Source organism: Armigeres subalbatus, chromosome 2 (genome assembly GCF_024139115.2).
Source record: "Armigeres subalbatus isolate Guangzhou_Male chromosome 2, GZ_Asu_2, whole genome shotgun sequence".
NCBI lineage: Eukaryota > Metazoa > Arthropoda > Insecta > Diptera > Culicidae > Armigeres > Armigeres subalbatus.
This window is the reverse complement of record NC_085140.1, coordinates 210,284,519-210,307,422: the sequence shown is the minus strand read 5'-3', so window position 1 is coordinate 210,307,422 and position 22,904 is coordinate 210,284,519. Positions and strand designations below refer to the sequence as shown.

General features: G+C 39.6%; 1 protein-coding gene and 1 pseudogene across 3 annotated transcripts in view; one reads left to right on the top strand and one right to left on the bottom strand.

Moving 5' to 3' along the window:
* LOC134211579 (myotubularin-related protein 8) overlaps positions 1 to 22,904 on the bottom strand; it is a 102,763-nt gene that overhangs the window by 20,313 nt on the left and 59,546 nt on the right. The gene's annotated exons all lie outside the window — the stretch shown is intronic.
* Positions 876 to 2,174, top strand: LOC134215565 (uncharacterized; annotated as a pseudogene).

Here is a 22,904-nt window from a genome sequence, read left to right as displayed (position 1 = left end):
GAGAGGTGTCCAATTACGCCCTTGGTCTTTCGGGTAAAAGTGATTACTCACTAAATCGGTAACGCGAATAAGCAACGCCAAGTGTCTACCAAGAGTGCAAATTAAAAACCAACCAACGAGCAGAGCTTATTTGATGAACAGTTCTAATTTCCCCCGTATCACAGTGGGACGGATTAAAAAAAAGACGGTCAAAAGTACAAATATGGCTTAAAATGAGAACAAATGGGTTTATTATACTTACTGTGATGAAATTTCATAATTTTTAACTACAATTCATAACGTTGTTGTGATTGTAGCATTCAGTACACATACATAAATTTTCATGTATTTTACGTCATTTTCAAATGCCTCGGAAAAAACCTGCGGGCCCTGGCGGGCCCTAAATTTGGTTTAGTTTGAAAATATATAATGTAAAGTAGTAGCCATGCGATTTTCAGCGCTGGGTAATGATGGGTAAATTGTTTTCTGACCAGATGAAAACACCACGAAATAAGTAAATTTCGAAATAAGCCCAAATTCAACTCATAAGCTAAGGGTGAATATTTCATAAATTTGTGATACAATGTATGCAATTGATAGTTGATTATGTTATCTTTTAAGATGTATTGAGTTTGAAATGATTGAATAACAAATTTGAAAAATATTGCAAAGATATCATACTTCATATTTATATATTATCAATGGTGTTAAAAACAGTTTTCATGCCAACTTCAAAGGTGCCCCAATGGGCACAATATCGTCAAATTGACTAAACCAAAGTAATTTACAATCTTTTATAACCTGTATAAAGCGAGAAAAATATTTAAAAAATAGAATACATCATTTTAAAAAATGACCTTTTGACCCTCTTTCTAAGGATTCGTCCCTCTGTGCGTATGGGGGAAAACCCCGGCGGTGTAGCCGGGGAAAAAATTATGGTAATGGAAAGGATGGAGGAGGGGAAAAGCTTCCATGGAGTGTCCCCAGTATTAGTGGAGAAAACAATCCAGAGCCACTGTGGGACAATAATTGCGGCTAAAAAAACGAGAGAAGGAAAAATATTTGTAACAGTGAGGAATGAAAGTCAGGCCAAAAACCTGGCTAAAATTGAAAAACTAGTGGACGGAATTACGGTGAAGATTTATGAACATAAATCATTGAACTCCTGCAAAGTGGTAGTGTTCTGCCGAGATGTGAAAAACGATACGGACGACGCAATTCGAGACATGTTGTTAGATCAAGGCGTGTTAAATGTAAAGCAAATTACGAAGGGCGCGGAGGACAATAAAATTCCTACCGGCATTTTCGTGATAACCGTGAAAGGAACCAGGCCACCTAAAGAATTCAAATTGGGTTACCTCCTCTTGCAGACAAGACCTTGGTACCCTAACCCGCTAAGGTGTTTCAAGTGTCTCAAGTTTGGACATACTAGCATTAGCTGCCCGGTCAAAGATAAAAAAGTGCAGTAGGTGCAGTGAAGTCTACCATGATGAATGTGGCAACGTAGCAAAATGTATTAATTGTGGTGGTATGCATGGTGCATTTTCCAAATAGTGCCCAGTTCTGCAAAAAGAAAAATCTATTACAAAAGTGAAAGTGGACAGAAACATTTCGTTTTGGGAAGCCAGAAACATTGTTGAATCAGAGAGCAAAACAGCTGACTCAGATACAGTGATATCATCAGTTGAAGAAGATGTTAAAAACTTACTAATGAAAACAAAGCCTACGTAGCTAAAATCAACGAGCTAAATGAAGAGAAGAAAATGTATGCTGACACCTTGAAAGCTAAAATGGAAGTACAATTCGAGACAAAGCTCATGCAATACAAAGAAGAATTGATCAAATGTTGCCAGGAAAATGAAAAAAAAGTGACGGAAATGCAAACAAAAATTGAGGAAATGCAGGAGACGTTAGACTCAGTTCACAAAGCATACAAGGAAGAAAAATATAGAAGAAAAATTGCAGAAAAAGAGGCGGAAAAACTCAAAGAAGATTGCAACAAGCTCGAAAACCTATTGAAATCATACCAACAAAAAACAGCCCCCAAACACACAAGGAGTCTGGATAACACCTTGCTCTCACCACCTAGGAAGAAAAAAGGAAACACATCAATGCAACCATGTGAACAGATGGAGTTTGTTGAATCGGATTCAGAACAATCCATAGGATCTACCCACCACGACGACAATATGTAGTAAGAATATTTAACAGCTTAAACGAGACCACAACACCATACCCAAGATGAACAAGTAGTCAAAACAATCCCAAATAATATAAAAATAGCACAAAATAATAACAGTCCAGCAAACAACGAAAATTTTGCGGTCTCATGGAATGTCAGAGGATTAAGGAAAAGAAGAACCGACTTAAAACTATTAATGGCTTCCATCAACCCATTGGTAGTATGTCTACAGGAAACAATGTGCCAAAAAGAACAGCAAGCTAACATCAGTAAGTATAAAATATACCACCGTCAAAGACCTGGTGGAGCCAGATCAGCTGGTGGAGTGATAACGGCAGTAAAAGAGGACATAGACAGCAAGAGTATTGACCTAAATACAAATTTGGAAGCAGTAGCCGTAAAAGTAGGTGCACCAATAAATGCTAACATACTAAACGTATACCTCCCTCCCGGAACCCAAATCCAAAAGGATGATATTTCTGAATTACTCGCTCAAATTCCTAAACCTATGATAGTGATGGGTGATTTTAATGCACATCACCCACTATGGGGTTCAGACGAAATCAGTTGCCGAGGAAAAATTATAGAGTCAATCATTGACGAAGAAAACCTTGTAGTGCTCAACAATGGTGAAAACACATATGTGAATAGTGCTACAGCAATTGGATCCTGCATCGATATATGTTGTTGTTCAGATGTACTAGCTGGTACTCTGGAACTTACCGTCTCAGATGACTCCTATGGAAGTGACCACATACCCCTAATTATATTGATGCCGCAAATACTACAGGAAACACAACGTCTCCCTAAGTGGAAAATTGATGAAGCAGATTGGGAAAAATACCAAAATACGATTGAAATCACTTATCTACATAGATAACGTTGTTGACCAAGTCGAAGAAATAACAAGGCAGATAAACAGAGCTGCTGAGCAATCGATCCCAAAAACAAAAGGAACCATCACAGGTAAACAGGTGCCATGGTGGAATAAAGAAGTTGCAGCAGCCATTAAAGCAAGAAGAAAGGCTCTTAGAAGCTTGCAAAGAAACAAAAGGGAACTCTACATCCACAACATACCCAAGAATTCCGAGATGCAAATATCAAAGCACAAGAGACCATCGTAAAAGCCAAGAAGAAATCTTGGGAAGACTTTGCCCAAAAATTCAACGTCCACACGCCTGTCAAGGAGATGTGGAAAAACTTCAGCAAAATTCAAGGAAAATTTAAAAGCCCACGTATCCGAGAAATCAAATTCAATAATGAAAAAACAACTAACAACAAAGGAATTGCTGATCAGTCTTCCCACGAACATGTATGAAGTTCAACTCAAGTACATTTTCATCAACTCGTGTTGAACACTGAACGTGAATTATTGCCGTACTCGAGTACAACGCGATACCCAGTACCTGCCTAAGCAAACTTGTACTTAAGTACAAAACACATGTACAAACTTGCTTTCAGGTCCGAGCGGTCCGTGAGTCGATCGAGTAAGAGACGAAGAGAAAGGACAAAATGGAATTCGGAAACTGTACACGCTGATATGAAGATGCGCAGTGATGGGTGGATCTGAAAGGTTTTTTATTCGAATATTTTTCTAATGGAGCAAAACTTTTTCATGGCGTTAATGACCAATTGATATGGGTTTTCAACATTACGTAAGAATAATAAAGAGAACAGAAGATGTTGATAAATTTGACCTCGATTCACATCCCACTATACAACATTTTTTTTGAGCGTGTACATTCCATAGAGAAGGAATAGAAAGCGCATAATTATAAATACTATGTATACTCATAGATCAGCGGAACAATTTCTCGATTCTCCGCTAAAGTTTTCGTAATAAAACTAAATTGTCTATTGTCTATCGGAAGAGAGCATTTCTCGTTGCCGTATGGTGCCGCTCACAAATTACGTAACAAAAAATCGGGCGCATGCAGGCCCTCCTTTGTAGCACATTGCGTATGGATAATTTAAATATTTTGTCTGAGTCATAACGCTTGACGCTAAGCCCTTCCACCCTCTATAGCGTCACGTAATTCATGAACACCCCTCATGGATGCATCGCATTATATTGTCAAAAACCGGCATCGTGTTAGAAACTACCATACATAACATATTAGGCACGTAATAGCGCTCTATTACTCAATAAAGAGTATAGGTTGATATCAAAGGTCACACACCTCATTTCCTTTTAAAATTATATGAACCTAGTCGAACTTGCCCGATCTTGCTCGGGAAACATCCATAACTGTCAATCATTTAATTGATTGCAGCGCCGTACTCTAGATCGGTTTCAGTTCAAGTTTGATGGTTTTCTTCGGAACTTTTGAAACCGTTGCATTTTGACAATTTTTCATCTTCCCCCTCTAATTAATCAACTCTTATTATATACAAACACAGATGATCCCAAAACGAATCTAGTAGTGAGAAAATTTTGCCAATCGGTCCATTCGTTCGTGAGTTTTATTGCCTCAAAGGAAATGAAAACTCATTTTAAATATAGAAGAAGAAAGATGACTATATTCGTAATCTGCACATGCCATAACCAAGAAAGTGCAACAAAATAGGACAACATGATGACCGATTTTTGACGGTGTTTTCGGTCAAGAATTTAATGGTTGTCAAAATGTTGACAAAAAATAGCCATCTGTTTTGCTTTTGAGATATACAAATAATCGCAGTTTGATAAGTTCGCAACAAATACCATATTTAGGGAGAGGGGGCATTTTCAAGGCATGAATTTACCCAAAGTGAAGAGGGCGACACTTGATAGATATAAACTTAATTTTTGCATGAACACTTCACTGAGCGTTCTACAGTAGCAATCCTCATGCAAATATTGAGAACCCAAATATTCTTGTATCCGCACATCTATGATTTTGTTCACTGTCTACATTTGTTTTGTTCGAGAAGCTTCTGGAATTCTATTCAACAGCCAATTTTACAGCCAGATTTTACATGTGTGCTGTACAGATGTACAGTACATATGTACAAAATGAAACTCGAACGCAAGTTCGGGTACAAGTATACTTTTCGTGCGTATGCGTACAAACACGAAGCAAGGGTACAGATGGAGTATACGAACAGCTGTACTTAGCGTGTTTGATGTTCGTTTGGGAAGACTGTTGCTGATAGTCTTGCTGCACACTTCGGACAAATATCCAGTGATAGGGAATACTCTCCAGCATTTCTGGCATATAAAAATAACATCGAACAATCCCCGATACTTATAAACCAGGAAGAAGAAGCCGGATATAACTCAGTATTTTCCCGAAACGAGCTTGAAGAAGCAATGGAAGGACTTAAAGGATCTTCTCCAGGCCCAGATGGCATCCACTATGCCATGATCACCAAACTGCCAATAGAGTACAAACATCTGCTCCTTAACACATATAACCGATTGTGGGAAGGCTCCGTATACCCAGAAAGCTGGGCCAAATCCATAGTGGTTCCTATATACAAGGGAAAAGGAGAAAGAAGTTGTCCAGGAAACTACAGACCAATCTACCTAAATAGTTGCCTTGGTAAGATCCTCGAGAGAATGGTGAATAACCGTCTAATGCACCTAATTGAAGAACGTAGGCTACTTAACGACCACCAATTTGCATTCCGTAAAGGGAAATCTACATCGGACTATCTAGCACACTTTGACACCGCAGTTAGAGAAGCTATGCACAAAAAGATCTTTACACAAGCAATCTTTCTCGACATTAGAAAGGCTTACGACACCACTTGGCGTAGGCTGGTACTAAACAAAATCTGTGAGTGGAAAATAGGAGGCAATCTTGTTAAATACATCCAAAAAATCCTGGAACGAAGGACCTTCAAAGTTAAAGCCAACAATACTCTGTCACAGGAAACAATAATGGAAAATGGCCTATGTCAAGGATCAGTGATAAGTGTTACGCTATTCCTAATTGCAATCGACACCATATGCGCAGAGCTTCCTGCCGAAGTTAATGCACTCCTCTTTGCCGACGATGTAGTTCTTTTCGCCTCCGATGGTAACAGGAAAAATCTCACAAAAAATTACAATCAGCGCTTAAATCGGTTGAATCATGGGAACAACGCACCGGCTTCAAAATCTCTACCGAAAAATGTGTAACTATAGCGTTCAAACACCCGAGATCTAGAAAACAAACAAGTCAAAGACTTATATTGAACAATGTCCCTATACCAGAAAAATCATGCCACAAATGCCTAGGAGTAACATTAGATCAACACCTCACCTACAAAACACATATCGAGGAAACAAGAGCAGTATGCTCCCAGAGAGTCCAGTTTATAAGATCCATCGCATCCAGATCATGGGGTGGAGACCGCCAATCCCTGATAAAAATCTATAAAGCAACCGTACTTGAAAAAAAAACTATATGCAGCCCCGATCATATCTTCAATTAGCAACACGGTAATCAAACGGTTCGAAAGTTTGCACAACAGCGCTCTACGAATTATCATAGGAGCATTCCATACCAGGCCGAAGCAGGCATCCCAAACATCAGATTTCTTTTGAACCAAAAACTAGCGATATTTGCAGCAAAGGTAGCCAACAATGCTCGTCAACCATCAAACAGCGAAACAGAAGAACTCAGCAGCAACAGTTCAGGGGAACTTTGGAATCAAGGACCAACTACTGAACCAAACACCATAAAAACTAGAAGTAGCCGAATCATTGAAGAACTAGCAACTAACATCCCAGCAAGTAAACCTTTCTACATACTATCTACTCCACCATGGAAAAGAAAACAAATACTTGTCGATAATACAGTTCTACACGCGAGCCAGACCGGAAACAATCATCTGGATTTAAGACAACTATTTGCTCAACGAATGCGTACTAAATACAGATTCCATACAGTTTTATACACTGACGGATCCAAAACAGACTCCAGAACCGGCTTTAGTGTAATTGTGGAAGGAAACGTAATACGTAAAAGAACCCATAACTTAATTAGCATCTACAGCGTCGAAACCATGGCGGTAATTGAAGCTCTGAAGTGGATATCAAACCAAGATAGAGTAGGTGCTTTTATTATATGCACCGACTCTCTGAGTGTGATAACAACTATCGAAAAGAGAAAGATAAAATCTTCCTTCAAAGATGAAATAACCACACTGTACAATGACATATCCGATAAGGGAACATCCATTACCTTCTGTTGGATCCCAAGCCACATCGGCATTCCTGGGAATGAAAAGGCCGATACTGAAGCCAAACGAGCCCTCGAGCTTAACACCATTATGCAAAAAATAGTTGATCACAAGGAAATTAAAACCATCATTAAAAGAAATATGATTAACAAATGGCAATTGGAATGGGAATCAACCAGAAATAACAAATTAAGAGAATGCAAAAATACCACTACACCATTTAGAGAGGCAACAGGAAATCGCAGAGAGGACGTTATACTAACCAGACTACGAATTGGCCATACGCAATTAACGCATGCCTATCTACTAGAAAAAACAGATCCACCCAATTGCACAAAATGTAAACAAATTCTTACTGTCAAACACATTATAGTCAACTGTCCAGGATATGATGATGCTCGGGAAAAAAATGGACTCCAACCAAACATGAGAGAGGCATTGGCCAACGACAGCCGCCAAGCAAAAAAAGTGCTTTCGTTCCTCAAAGAAATCGTGCTGATAGATGAAATATGACACACAACTACCCAACGGAAAACCTAATATAAAACAGTAGAAGTGTTGAAAAATTCAGTTCATCAAGTTCCACCAGTTTTACCAGTAACCACCTCACTGAAAATAGGATACTTCTAATCAAAGGAAGACAGCGTTAAGCACATTGACGATCGGCTGGCCACCGTAATCGAGAACTAGGTACCAGTCCCCAAGGCGTCAAATCTTATCATAATAGGATGGATGTTCTGACAGCGGACCGGATGAGACCAGTGAATGAAATATACATTATCTAGATCCTAAGTTACTCAAACTCTGTGAATTGAACAACCAAGACTCGAATAATATTTAAAGAGTCTTTAATAAACATAAAAAAAATCGTTATGAATGTAGTTGAAAACGATAAAATTGCATCACAGCAAGTATGATAAACCCAGTTATTCTCATTTTAAACCATATTTGTACTTTTTACCGTCTTTTTTTCAATCCGTACCACTGTGCGACGGTTTCTGAAGCGGCACACACCTGCAGCCTGGCCTATGGTGGTATTAGGCTTCTTGATTCGATCACGAAAACGACTTATCGTTCGAGTATGTTTGAGAAGGTACAAGAATATCGAGATTTTTTTGGCATTATGGGTATTCGATAGCACGCTGGAAAATGACTTAAATCGAATAAAAAAGGATCTTCATCTGTATAGCTTTTGAATGTTGTTCGAGAGTTATTTCTTGCTGAAAGTTTTTAATTAAATTTGTTATTATTTTTCTTTACGTGGAGAGAATAAATTAAGCCACTATCTGGTAAAAGGGCAAGAGAGAATTCTCTTCGTTGAATAAAAGTGACAAGCAAAGGATTTCTTTGCAGTTTATCACCTCAGAATGCAAGTTCGCATTGTTTTCTATCGCTCTGAGGTGATGAATCTCAAATCAATCTTAATCTTCCACATAATGTAGGGGAGGGTAGTCGGTTGTCGGCACCCCGTAGTAACATTTGACAAAAACAGATTTCTCGCTTAACTTTTCAAAAGGACCTAAGTAACATTTTTCATGAATTAATTTGAGTGGTACTGCAATCAAAAGCTTTCATGTTGTTCTGTTGATTGCGCTATTCAAATTAATTCATGAAAAAAGTGTTACTTACGTCCTTTTGAAAAGTTAAGCGAGATTTGGTCATTTTGACATTTGCCATACGTGTGCTATGTTAGCACGATCTTGTTGTGTCATTTCCGAAGCATATAGAAGCTTTTGTTTCGTTTTACAGAGAAAACACTTTTTTGTCAAGTGAAAACATACTCGAAAGTTTTTTTTTTGTCATTTGCTTAGTGCTATTAACCGAAGCAATACGGTCGAAATGGTGAGCGCATTACGTATTTACAAAGCAAATTTACTATATTTTATGATTCAATATTGAATGCCACCGTAGCGGTCACAATTTAACTATTATTTTCATTTTTCAAAAGGGTTACTTATTTTGGTTGTCGGCACCCAGGTGATTATCAAGGGAAATCATCAGTTTATTGCCTAATTTCAGGCTATTAGCCAAGTTGTTAGCAAAACTAACAATTTTTGAAATCTTTATAAAATGTGTACATACTTAAATGTTATAAATTTCATTGCTATTGACACAATAAATCTTGATCTTTCCAGCCATAACGGCTTCACTCCATAGTTTTGACGTAGGACTTACGTCTTTCTTTACTATACTGGGTGTCATTTAGATTTTTAGAAATCGAGTGCGTTACGCTGGAAGGGAAGATTTCTAACGTTGCTAGCGCCTTTATCTTTCGATGGATTTTGAAGATTTATATATAAAACGACTCGGACACTCTCCAGCAATTTGCCTATTTCATTGCAACCTAAGATTATTAACGATAAGCTATTGAAAATTTCAATTCTTGTCAAAGCCAGCAAAAATTTCATATGTTACCAATCCCGTGCATTCCTAACACGAACATCTGAAAACGGTATGTCACGAGCCTTCGGGTCCACCGCAAGATTTTCTTTGTGTATAAAAGAAGCAGTGCCTGCCGTGTACAATCAACTACACTGATGAAAATTAAAAATTTGATTAAAATAATTACTTTCATTTATTCGCAGAAGGCATTAGCAATTGAAGAGGCACAATCAGCAAAAGTGTTAATATTCATTTTAGATTAGAACATTGCGCTGTTTTACATGTAAATGTTTCAAAAAGGTCCGCAAAAAATAATTTCCAGAGGAATATTTAAATGAACATTATCTTATTATTTGTTTTTTATTTTATGAGAAATCATATTATTAAACTTTTCGTAGACTCGGAGTTTGGAATCAAAATTTTAAATAATTTTTCGTTGACGTATTAGAGTACCTCCTCTATTTTAGTAGGGTTACTGCTCATTGACTTGTTTCTGTGAATTTTTCAGCATAAGCACGCATGTTAGCAAAAAGAAGCAACGAAATTGGTGCTGTATTTCTTTGTTTTTCATTTTGAGTGGGTTATTTTAGTGTGCCGACAACCGACCACCTTTTTCGAAACGGCATAAAATCAACGCCTAAAAAAATGTAATAATTTTTTTCCAATAGATGAAATTAATAAAACAAATCTCTCCACTAGTTATTAACTTGTGCCTATATGCTTCCTTTGGTATGCAAATATCACCACATTGTGCAATTGGACGAAAATTATGGACCAAAAACAAAAGGATGCCGACCATCGACCACCTTTCCCTACATATTCACATCTGAGATTTAAGAACATTGAACAATTAACATAAGAACAAATAACCCTAATTGAACTATTTTTTCGTTTTTCACATATTTAATCTATGTCAACAAACTTTTGTTCTGGCATTTTTCTCAAAAACGATTCCTTACTATTAAATTCATTGAAACAAGTCGTGGACGGGAGAAGGTTAAGCAACTCTGATATGTTATGTCCTCAGCTAGAGTCCCAGAACCGGTTCCAGTGTGCCCAAAATTGGCTAGCATGCTTCTCAATTCGTTCAGAGGCATTGCAAATAAGTTTTTTCCACGATATTTTTGTCCAAAATGTCTTAAATGGTAACCCGACAGACATACTGGGATTTCGTATAAATTCGGAACCATTGAGCCGATATATCCATCCTATCGACCCTCTAAAACTAGTTACGGCAAAACATCATCGAAATTTTGCTGCGAAAAAGGGATTGGAAACACAAAGGTTAACAAAGAGCAGTTCAGAACGGCTGCGCTTATATACAGTACATAGCTATCTATCTATATAATAAAAATGAAATGAAAATTCATACAGGTGGTTAATAGAAAGCGACCGTGTGCCGCTCAAAGCGCACTAGCCTAGTCCTGGTGTTGGGTAGGACTTTAAACAAATTTGACCCGACTGATCGAGCGTCTGTCCACCAAGGAGGTGCGGCTCCAACAGCGTCTGTTCTGGCATCCAGCGGCTGAGTATGAAATGCTATTCCCCGGAAGCTATACCTAAGAAGGCAGCCCCATCCCGGTGGATAGGGAACCTTGGGCCAACAACCTACTGTTCCCGAAACATCAATTTGTTCGAGAATCCGATAATGAAAGAATACGGACTGATTTTACGGCGACGACTCTTAGCGCGAAACAACGGACACGAATAGGAACATGGAACGTTTTAACCCTAGCCCAGCAGGGTAAATTGGCACAACTTGCCAATGAGGCACGCCGCATGAAGCTTGAGATCCTGGGACTGGATGAAGTCCGTTGGCCAAACTTTGGAGAACACAGAACGCCGTCGGGACAAGTTCTGCTATACTCTGGTTTACGAGGTGAACACGCTCCCCGGCAACGCGGAGTTGGCTTCCTACTAAGCGCTCAGGCACACTCTGCGCTTATGAAGTGGGAACCTATAAGTGAAAGGATAATCGTTGCCAGATTTAGAACACGGGTCCGAAACCTTACTATAATCCAATGTTATGCGCCAACCGATGCTGCCGATCTGCAAGACAAAGAGAACTTTTACAGTCAACTCAATGCCGTCGTAGATAGAATTTCGAACGGTGATATCAAGATCTGTTTGGGCGACTTCAATGCGAAGATCGGATCCGACAACTCGAACCATGAGCGCATTATGGGACGCCATGGTCTCGGAGAAATGAGCGAAAACGGAGAGCTGTTCGCAGAATTTTGTGGTAATAATGACATGGTGATCGGGGGATCGCTCTTCCCTCATCGACCGGTTCACAAGGTCACGTGGGTCTCCCGTGACGGCTTTACAGAAAATCAAATCGACCACATCTGCATCAGCCGAAAATGGAAACGGAGCCTTCTTGATGTAAGGAATAAACGTAGTGCCGATATCGCGTCTGATCATCACCTCCTCATCGGCGAAATACGCCTGCGCATTGCGCGGATTCGTCGGCAGGAGGAAAGAGTTGGACGACGATTCAACACACGCCGACTGGAAGATGCCACGGTGAAACGGTCCTTCGTTGAAGAACTGGAGACGCGTGCTGCAGATATTCCTGAAGGTGGCAGCGTGGAAGACCAATGGACCGCCATCAAGAATGCCTTCATCGCCACCAGCGAGAACAATCTGGGCGAACTACGCACCCAGAGAAAACAATGGATCACCGAGGAGACCTGGAGGAAGATAGAGGAGCGAAGAGAAGCCAAAGCCGCGATAGAGCGATCAAAAACCAGAGGAGCCAAAGTTCTAGCCCGCCAACGATACGCGGCTCTTGAGAAGGAAGTAAAACGCTCATGTCGACGGGACAAGCGAGCGTGGGCAGACTCTCTGGCCGACGAAGGAGAGAGAGCCGCTGCAACCGGGGACATTCGCCTCCTTTACGATATCTCACGACGCTTAAGCGGGCGAAGATGAATGCAACGATGCCTGTGAAAGACGCGAATGATCAGTTATTGACCGACCCAACTGACCAGCTGAAACGCTGGTTTGAGCACTTCGAACAACTTTTTTCAAGTGCCAGCCAGGCCATCACCACCTCGGCATGATCTGCCTAGGATCCGACGTATAACACGCGTCAATACCGAAGCTCCATCACTGCTAGAGATTCAAACAGCCATCCAAAGCATGAAATCGAATAAAGCCCCAGGGGTCGACCGCATATCAGCCGAGATGCTCAAAGCTGACCCCATGACATCCGCTCAATTACTGCATCGTTTATTTCATAATATCTGGGACACCGCAACTTTCCCGGTGGACTTGATGCAAGGTATCTTAGTAAAGGTGCCCAAAAAGGGTGACCTGACTGTATGCGATAACTGGCGAGGCATTATGTTGCTGTGTACCGTTCTCAAAGTTCTGTGCAAAATTATCCTAGCCCGGATTCAGGAGAAGATCGATGCGACTCTCCGGCGGCAGCAAGCCGGATTCCGTGCCGGAAGATCCTGTGTGGACCATATTGTCACGCTCCGCATCATTCTGGAGCAGGTCAACGAATTCCAAGAGTCCCTTTACTTGGTATTCATTGACTACGAAAAAGCTTTCGACCGTCTCAATCACGAGAATATGTGGGGCGCCCTGAGACGCAAGGGAGTTCCTGAGAAAATCATCGGCCTCATCGAAGCACAGTACGAGTAGAGGTGTGCGCCGGTCCGATATTCGTCGGCGGCGGCGTTTGTCAGAATTTTGGTCGGCGGCGGCGGCGTTTTCGGCGTCACGCCGAAAGCCTTTTTAACCGGCGGCGGCGGCGGCGTGAATCGGCGTGGCGATTTTTTTATTACGTTTCTTAAAGTTTTTTTTTTGCATTTTTTCGGGGTACTTTCAAGACTTTCAATTTTAAAGAAAAAGTTTTATAATTTTTTCCTAAATTTGGAAATTGTTTTCGAATTTTCCGCGGGAATTTTTTTTTGAAGTTTCGAGAAATCTTTGGAATTACCAAGAGAAGTTGCTTAGAATTTCCAAATAAAACTGTTTGGAATTTCAGCATAAAATTCGTCGCATTTTACATGAGAAACTTCAGAATTTCCACGAAAAAATGTTCTTAACTTCTACAGGAAAATTTTCGGAAATTCAAGGAAAGTTCCTGTTGAGCATTCTTCGAACTTTACACAGACAATTTTTCATCATTGTAGAAGAGTGCGGCTGGTAGAATGTGTGTTTTAATATTGACTTTCTCAGTCTAGAATAATAATGACGGCTATTTTGGCATGGCCAACGATAAAACAGTAAATTCTTAAGAATTTTCATGGGAGACTTTAAGAAGCTTTCAAGGAAAATTCTCTGGAATATTCACGAAAGGATCTCCGGAACGTTTAAGGGAAAAATCTTTAGATTTCAACGGAAAATAGTTCGCATTTTTTTTTTCTATTTCTTCAGGAACTTCTTTGTACAGTAGACGTTCGATAACTGGAGGTCATTTGACTACACTGCTTTTAACTGCAATCCGATAGTTACACCAGTTTTGCAGTTATCGAACAGCTGAACTTCAAAACGATTTCAAAGTCGATGATAGCTGCATAGCACTGCACAATCAGTTGCACTTCTATTGCATCTGACATCCGTTTGATAGGAATGGTCATTTGGCCCGGAAATGTCCTTTCTGCAAAACAACCCCACACGTCCAAGCGGCATTTTCTGTCAAATTACCTAATCGGCTAAATGCCATTTTGGCAAAATGATAACAAAATGATACGACACTTTTCAAAGGAGGTTGCAGAAAGGACATTTTTGGGCCAAATGGCTCTTTCTGCCAATTGACAACCCAGACGACCCCACATCGCATAAGAATGCACGTTTAAAATCGTTTACCGATCCAAATTTAATCAAAATCGCATTGTAGTGCAAAGATCATCTGTTTATTTATAAATTTTCCTGCACAGTAGGCTATTTTACGAGTTTATTCCAGTTTCATTTGTTGACATCGCATATTCCTGGAAACAAACTCAAATAAAATCGAGTTGCCTAGTCTGTCAAACAGAGCTTATTATCACAAACTATATCGCAATGTATAACAAACAAACTCGCTTAAAAATCGTGCACATCGCATACATTACCGTGCAACGTCGGATAAGAAATATACATATATCGCCTCCACTTTTGTACGTAAAAAGCGTTTTCGCGACTAGTATACAAATGAATTTGTGCGTAAAGGCATCGCATAACAGAAAAACAATTCTATTATGCAAGCATTCTTGTTATCTGGGAATTCTTACCGAAAGACGTGTTTGGTTAAATGATCTATTCGGTCAAATGGCTTTTTCGGCCGAACGGCATTTTTAGCCAAATTACCTGTTAGAGCGAACAACTTTTTACAAGCCCGGCCAAATGTTTTTTTTTCGCTGTACGTCGTTTTCGGTCAAACTACATTTTCGGTCAAAGCAGTTTCTACCTGATAACAGCATACGATAAACGTTTAGTTTGCTAAATGGTACTTGGCTGGATGTCTTTTGGTCTAAAAGCCAGTATCGACCAGTATCGAGCCAGTAATGGCTCATTCTATAAAAATCCTTTTCTGCTAAACGGCATTTTCGACCAACAATCGTTTCGGCCAAACGACCTGTTAGGGCAAACGGCTTTTTCGGCCAAATTACCAGTTTGCCCGCTTGTCGCTTTCGGTCAATGGAATTTCCCAAGAATATCTTATCGAAAGTTTTTTGCAGAAATAAAAAAATAACCTTAAAAATTCCGAGCATTTTTCCGTTGTTTTAAAGTTGACTATGCCAAACTAGTAGTCTAGTGATGAACTTATCCCTGCAAAAAATCACTCTAATAAAGGATAAAAAACTAGCCGTCTCAAGCATTCAAAGAATACTTCACAGAAACTCAATAGGAACTATCCGTGTATATTCAGAATATTTTCCTGTAGAAATTTGGAACAGCTTCCCGTGAAAACTCTAAAGAGATTCTCATGTAAATTCCAAACAATTTTACTTGGTAAATCCAAGGAGCTCCTCTTGGTAGTTCCAAAGAGATATCGAAAATTGTAATTCCTGTGGAAAATCTGAAAATAAGGTACCCCGGGGCAAGTGGGACCTAAAAAAACGCTAGTTCAGCAGAATCGCTAAAGCATACTTAGAAAACAGGGTATTTCAGGACATTAACAACGGATACATCATTATATGCTTCCGTTGTTGAAGTGTAGACGTGTTGTAAGCCATTTATTCAGTTTCAAAAATATCGGTAGTGACATAAATAAATTTACCTGTGGGACCCACTTACTTGAGCTGAGCTTGAGCTTGATTGACTGCTCGTAGTTGCTACTCCATTATGACCAGATCAGCTGTTCTTGCACAGGGAACCAACAGATGTTTGTTGGGACTAGCACACATCTTCAATGTACAAGTACTGGTGATCTCATTTGTTAGGTCATACTGGCGCCTGCCACGTTAGAATGCAAGTCAATGTAGGGAAGGGGGAGGAAATGATGATGCAATCACTCGCCCACTGCAAGCCGAATATACCTCTGCACTTGCCACGAGTTCATGCGGAATTTGTTGGAATTTATAGGTTAGGTTGGAGAGGCAGGGGTCCGTCTTGGTTAACGAGCTGCCAATGTGATAGATAGGAGAAGGTAACTGATGGAATTTCTAATTGAATGTAGGAAACGAGCTCTATAGTTCATTTCCAATTCTAGCAGATTACTGATAGAATACTCAAGTTGGAGGTATAGGAATAGTAATGGAAACGGTATGGAAGTCCATTTCCAGTTCTAGCGATTGCTAGAACATGAGGAATAAAGAGAAAGATACAAAGTAGGAGAATGGAACGGACCTGGGATTTAACCCACGACCTCCTGCGTATGAGGCAGAAGCAGTAGCCATATGACTACCAAGCCCGCTTTTACCTGTGGGACCCACTTACCCCTTCAAACGGGGCAAGTGGGACCTATTCTGCTCTATACTGTCGAACGAAACTAATTTGAAAAATGTAGGTATAATGCTCATGTAATTTCTGAGTTGTAGTATTTCAGATCCTGGATGGAGGTTCATTGCTTGTCAGACTTTTGTTTTTGGCAAAAGAAAGGGATTACAATGTTAGCAGATGTTAAATCAAGACAACAGCCGGTTTACCGTTTAATTGTCTGTTGTCTGACTTTAAATTAGCTTACTTTCTTACCGAATGTGTTAGATGGAAGAGATAAGCAAATCTTTGTTCACTTTTCGAATGATTGTTTCTCTGCTTAATACAAATTATTACATAAATTAGAACCTCAAAAGGAACGTTTTTATTCAGGCGGTGTTGTAAATTTGTAATAGAACGAAATGGCCAATTTATGTCTTAAGCACCTAATTTATCTTAAAATCTGTTAATCTGATGCGAAGTTTAAAAATAACAAAACACAAGACAAAACCTGTTGATCTATTGTAGAATAAGTAGATTGTTTGCACTGTAAACGGAAAATTTTGCATAGTTATTACCATTGCTCTTTTCCACGAGGGAGATAATTTTCAGAAAGTATAATACACATTTGGTAAATCAACTGTACACTACTTCTTAACAACTAAACCAACGATATCAACTGCATTTGATTCAGATCCATATGATATATGAGTGTCGAAATTATTTTTCACTAGACAACAATCTAAAAACAGGTAAAATGGCTCTATCAAAAATGTTGTTCAAATATGTCCCACTTGCCCCATGTATGTTAAAAATCGAGGGAAAGTGAAAATTGCAGATTTTGCCTTTAATCAAAACTTTTAAATCGTTTTTGATGTCACACAATTATTCAATTGCTCAAAATATTCACTTTCCACATCAATGATGAATTCAGGAACGACTATTTTGTTGGAAATCCATTGAATTAAAATAAAAGTGATGGATTTTGCCGGTAGTTGAAAGTCATTATTAAATAATAACATTAGTATGGTGCCGCAAATGGTTTTGATTCCAAATTTTGTTGTGTCAGGCGAATTCGTTGATAATTCTGCTTCATCTTTCTAGAACATTGTTACCATTAAAAATGTTCACCGATTAATCGGCAGCCATAGTACCCACTTACCCCGTATTTTCACTTGCCCCGGGGTACCTTAATCTATTTCTATATAACTAAAATGAGGTGGTCTGTGGTCGTATCCGCATAACTTGAAAGCGGATCGATGGATTCTCTTCATTCCTTCAGCAGGTATGATGCTTATCGTTCCCGACTGGTTTATATGATATTTCCTCATTAGAAAATCACGAATAAGGTTGAGTAAATTGTGAGAAACTAACACAAAGATTCGTATGGGAATTTCGCATGGGCATTTGCGCCTACTATGCAGGACAACGTCTGCCAGGTCGACTAGTTTCCAAATAAATATTCTGGAAAAACTTGAAGAATTTTCTGGGGAAGTTCATAAAATTTTAGAGGTAAAAAAAATTTTCCCGTTAATGTTTTGAAAATATCCAAAATGACCAATTCAGCCGAACGACACTTTCGACCGAATATCCGTTTCGGACAAATGGCCCTTTCGACCAAACCACTATTTCGATCAAAGATCATATTCGGCTAACTGTTTTTTCGGTCAAAATACTGTTCAACCGAATGGCCTTCTCGGCCAAATAACCTTATGCTAGATACCTTAGCAAAGTCTGCAAACATAATGAGCGTATATAGAAAACATATTTTGATTTTGACATCAAATTGATTTATAATATGTTTTCAAATGGTCGGAATTCAGCCAAACCGCACCAAGCGACTTTTTGACTGACTTGTGATATTGTGTTCGTAAAAGGACAACGGAAATCGTTTCATATCAATTTATGTGTACATTTATCATGAAATTGTATGGAATTTTCATGAAAATCATTGATATCTGAATTGTCTGGAGTTTCAACGTGATGTTGTAGAGATCTATCAGTAAGTTATACGGAACTTCTTCTGAATCTTTGGAGTTCCCACAGAAAATTTTGGGGATTTCTCCAAATTTAAATCAGCGTGAAAAATTATAGATCAGCGGCGTGGAAAATATTAAACGGCGGCGCGCCGATGCAAAAATGTTGGCGGCGGCGGCGTGTCAAAAATTGTCGGCGGCGGCGGCGTGGCGCGGCGGCGCACACCTCTAAGTACGAGGCCTTTTCGTGTAGAGTGCTGCACAATGGGGTCCTGTCCGACCCTATCCGGGTCGTAGCTGGTGTGAGGCAAGGATGTATCCTATCACCGTTACTGTTCCTCATCGTAATCGATTCTGGTAGGTGCGATTGACCGTGAACCAAACCGCGGGCTGTTATGGCAGCCTATAACCATGGAGCATCTAAACGACTTCGAATTGGCTGATGACGTTGCACTCCTCGCGCAACGGCGCTCTGATATGCAGAGTAAGCTCAACGACCTTGCCGAGCGCTCCTCTTCGGCAGGTTTAGTCATCAACGTCAACAAAACCAAATCGTTGGATGTAAACACGGCGACTCCTTCCAGTTTCACAGTAGCCGGGCAACCAGTGGAGAATGTTGAAAGCTTCCAATATCTTGGTAGCCAAATGGCGTCGGACGGCGGTACCAAGATCGACATAGGCGCACGGATCAAGAAAGCAAGGGCTGCCTTTGCGAGTTTAAGAAATATCTGGAAAAACAGGCAGATAAGTGAACGCACCAAAATACGAATTTTCAACTCTAACGTGAAATCTGTGCTGTTATACGCTAGCGAAACATGGTGTGTATCAGTGGAGAACACTCAACGGCTGCAGGTGTTCATTAACAGATGCCTGCGGTATATAATTCGGGCCTGGTGGCCTCACAACTGGATCTCAAACAATGAGCTCCATCGTCGTTGTCACCAGAGGCCGATAGCAACAGAAATTCGGGATCGGAAGTGGGGCTGGGTCGGCCACACTCTACGTAGGGGCGGAAACGAAATCTGTAAACAAGCATTAGACTGGAACCCAGCGGGACATCGCAGCAGAGGCAGACCCAGAGGCTCATGGCGGCGAAGCCTCAATAAAGAAATAAAAGAAGTCGACCGTAATCTAACCTGGCAACAGGTTAAAGCGATAGCCGGGCAACGCTCAGGATGGAGATCTTTCAAGTCGGCCCTTTGCACCACCGGAGGTGTACAGGATCCGTAAGGTTAATAGATACAAAGCATTGCGAATCAATGTTTTATTTAAAATATGGTTTCTATTATCTCTGTTTCATCTCACTTCATTCGAAATTACCGAAGCTCGTAGTGTTTATTGACATAAAGGCAGGGATACCGTCTTCGACCACAGGTCAACGGACAAGACATATAACACCAAGTGGAACAGTGGAGATTTTTCCGATCACGGAAAGTTTCCTCCCTACCGGGCGGAAATCGAACCCACAGACGATTGATGTCGCTAACCGCACGGCCACGAGGCCCACATTAAAAAAATGAAAACATGGTATCCTTTTATTGTAAGGGAGAACAATCCAAAATGCAATGCAACCTTCAAGCTTTTTTGAACCATTCCAACGTGTAGATGTGAAATTAACAAAAAATAGCTACATATTACAAAGATCTCCTATTTTAAAAAAAAATAAAGATTTTATGACTTTCTAACGCGTTTAAAATATGTTTAAAAATACTTCCTTTAATATCTGTTCGTTTTTGTTAATTATTGTAATGTTCATGCCGATATTCATGTACTATATGATATTATGTATTTTTTTTAATAGGACAATAGCATGTCAGTTGAAATAAATATGAATAAACAATAAACAACAACAATAAATGGGCTTGGGGAAAAACGCCCAAATGGTGGTTTAAATTGTCTCAATTGTAAGTAAAATAATGGCGAACACAGGGTTATTTGTTTTGTCTTCACGGATTGAACGACAATCTTAGCCATTCAAATATGATGTTCACTACTTGTTCAACCCACGCTCCCCCCCCCTCTGTCACGCTTTTTTAGATACATAGCGTATAAACTGTCACAAAATCTCGGATCCCACTCCCCAAACTTCGGACATCATTTTTGCATCACCCCTTACGGGTGAAGTGAAAGAATCGCAAATCTTCAAATTGAAGTGAAACTGAATGTTTTTTCTATTAATGCTTAATAAGCTTAATAATGAATAACTCCCTGCCCTTTGGTTCAGAAAGGGTAAGGGCGCGTTCTGCCAACTTGGTCGAGGCAGATTTCAAGTGTGAACAAGTTACTACATGGACGTTCTAAAGTGCCTGAATGAAATGTGTAGCTTGTGAGGAGCCCTTGAAGATGTGATGTTGGATCAGTATCTTGATATTAATCAGAATTTATAATGTAAATTATTATATTTTTTTTAATAACACTACTTTATTCCGTTACGTATTTAGTATACTTGAGTTTTAACTAAAAACACAATGTCAGTTTTGATCACAAATACAATGTCGGTAGTAATTACAAACTTATATTTATCGGTATTTTTACTTGATTCGCGATCCTAATTAAAAACTCCGATATAATAATATTCATAGTTTATCGCGTGTATTCAGAATGTTTTGTTTAAAATTACAAGACCTAATAATGATCCATAATTTACATCCGCTGAACCATTCTGAACGGCCGTATTGAGAATATCACCTATAACATCTTCTCTGCTTAAATAACAGACGCGAGACGCCTGATGCTGGATTATCTGATTTTCCTCAATCTCTGGTGCTTGGCTTCCCGGTGGAACTTATATTGAATATCCTTCGGAAAGAATCTGTGCCCGTGATGGGGGAGTCAATTAAGGCAACATTCGTTTGAACAGTGACTTGTCTTTGTGGGCGGGGACTCGAGCTCGAGTGTCGATTTCGGGAGTCTGCTGGCGCTCTCGCGCGGACCAGCACTGTCAACAGCAGAGACCCTCGCGTGCGTGTTGATAGTGTTGGTTTGCATGGGAGAGCTGTTAGATTCGTCGGGTCGTCGTTTGGGTCTTTGTTTGCAGCAGCGTATGGGTAGTTTTGAGACTTTGGTCTTGAAAAGATATTCTCAAGCATTTTTCTTATATTATTTCTCCCTCCCCTCGGATATGTTATCTTGCCGCGATAGGTGGGCTTACGCCATTAGCACTGATATGGCAACAGACATATCCTGTCGTGGTGGTATCACATGTTGACTATTTTTTTTTAGTGCCGCGTCACATATAATCTGGCATTGATGCACTGATTTTACGCATGTGCATGTGAATCAACGGACATCGTATCTTGGAACCTTGAATGGTGGTGCAGACTGGCAGAGGTCTTTTTCATCAGTGATAATGATGTGAGATCTCTTCTCTGCGGCAATACTTTTCAGAGGCGTTTCCTGATGATGATAAGTTGTAGCCACGCTTAAACATAGCTAGGTAGGAATTAACCAGTAGAAAATATCATCAAGACATTCTGCATTTTTTCACGTTTGCTCAACTCTTAAGCGGTACTTACTTATACGCTTGAACTAGGATACTCGCCTGAGAGGGATGACCTTTAGCAATAGAGACAATGAACTGACATCAAAACGTAACATAATCTACAATGAGTATAGAATTGAACTGAATAACGTAGGAAACATAAGATAACTAAGACAGACAGAGTAATAATGACACAGTGCGAAACATTCGACATAATTATGACTAGATTAACAGTAGATCCATAGGCATAAAGATCTACCATAAGACTTCCTAACCCTATCAAAAATTCGAAGCTCAAGAAATGTCTGTAAAATTATTACCTGTTGAATTTTATTTGGAGGCGATTTCGAAGCTTTTGAAGACCAACAGGCCCATAGCAACAGTATTCGGTGTTGTTAAGTTGAGAATTTTTGATAATTGCTGGGCGCACGGTTCTGAAGTGTGGCCTGGTAAATAGACTAAATAGATTCCAAAATAAATTTTAAACGAGTCATATTTATCAAAATCTAGTGCGTTATTATTGTTTCAAAATGCACTTCTATTCGAGTTTTCTCTGACTCTCGCGATAGATTTTAAGCTTATTATTTTTTGAGCTTCATTTGTTTGATGGAAACTGCAAATTTAGAAAAAAATGATTGACTAGTTTTTTTGCGTTAACATTGTAGTAGGGATAGTAGTGATAATTGCTGATCTCGATGAAATTGTGAAAAAATGGTTGTTGATATAAAAATGGTGATGTTGTGTGGTTATGCAAGTTTTAGTGAAAAGGTTAATACACAAGTTGGTATTGTTGGTGTAGACATAGTGACAGAAGAAGCTAGGTAAAAGATAGAGTTGATTTGGGATGGGAACATGTTCGCAGTGAGTATGAAGAATGAAATGCAATATTGAGTTGAGG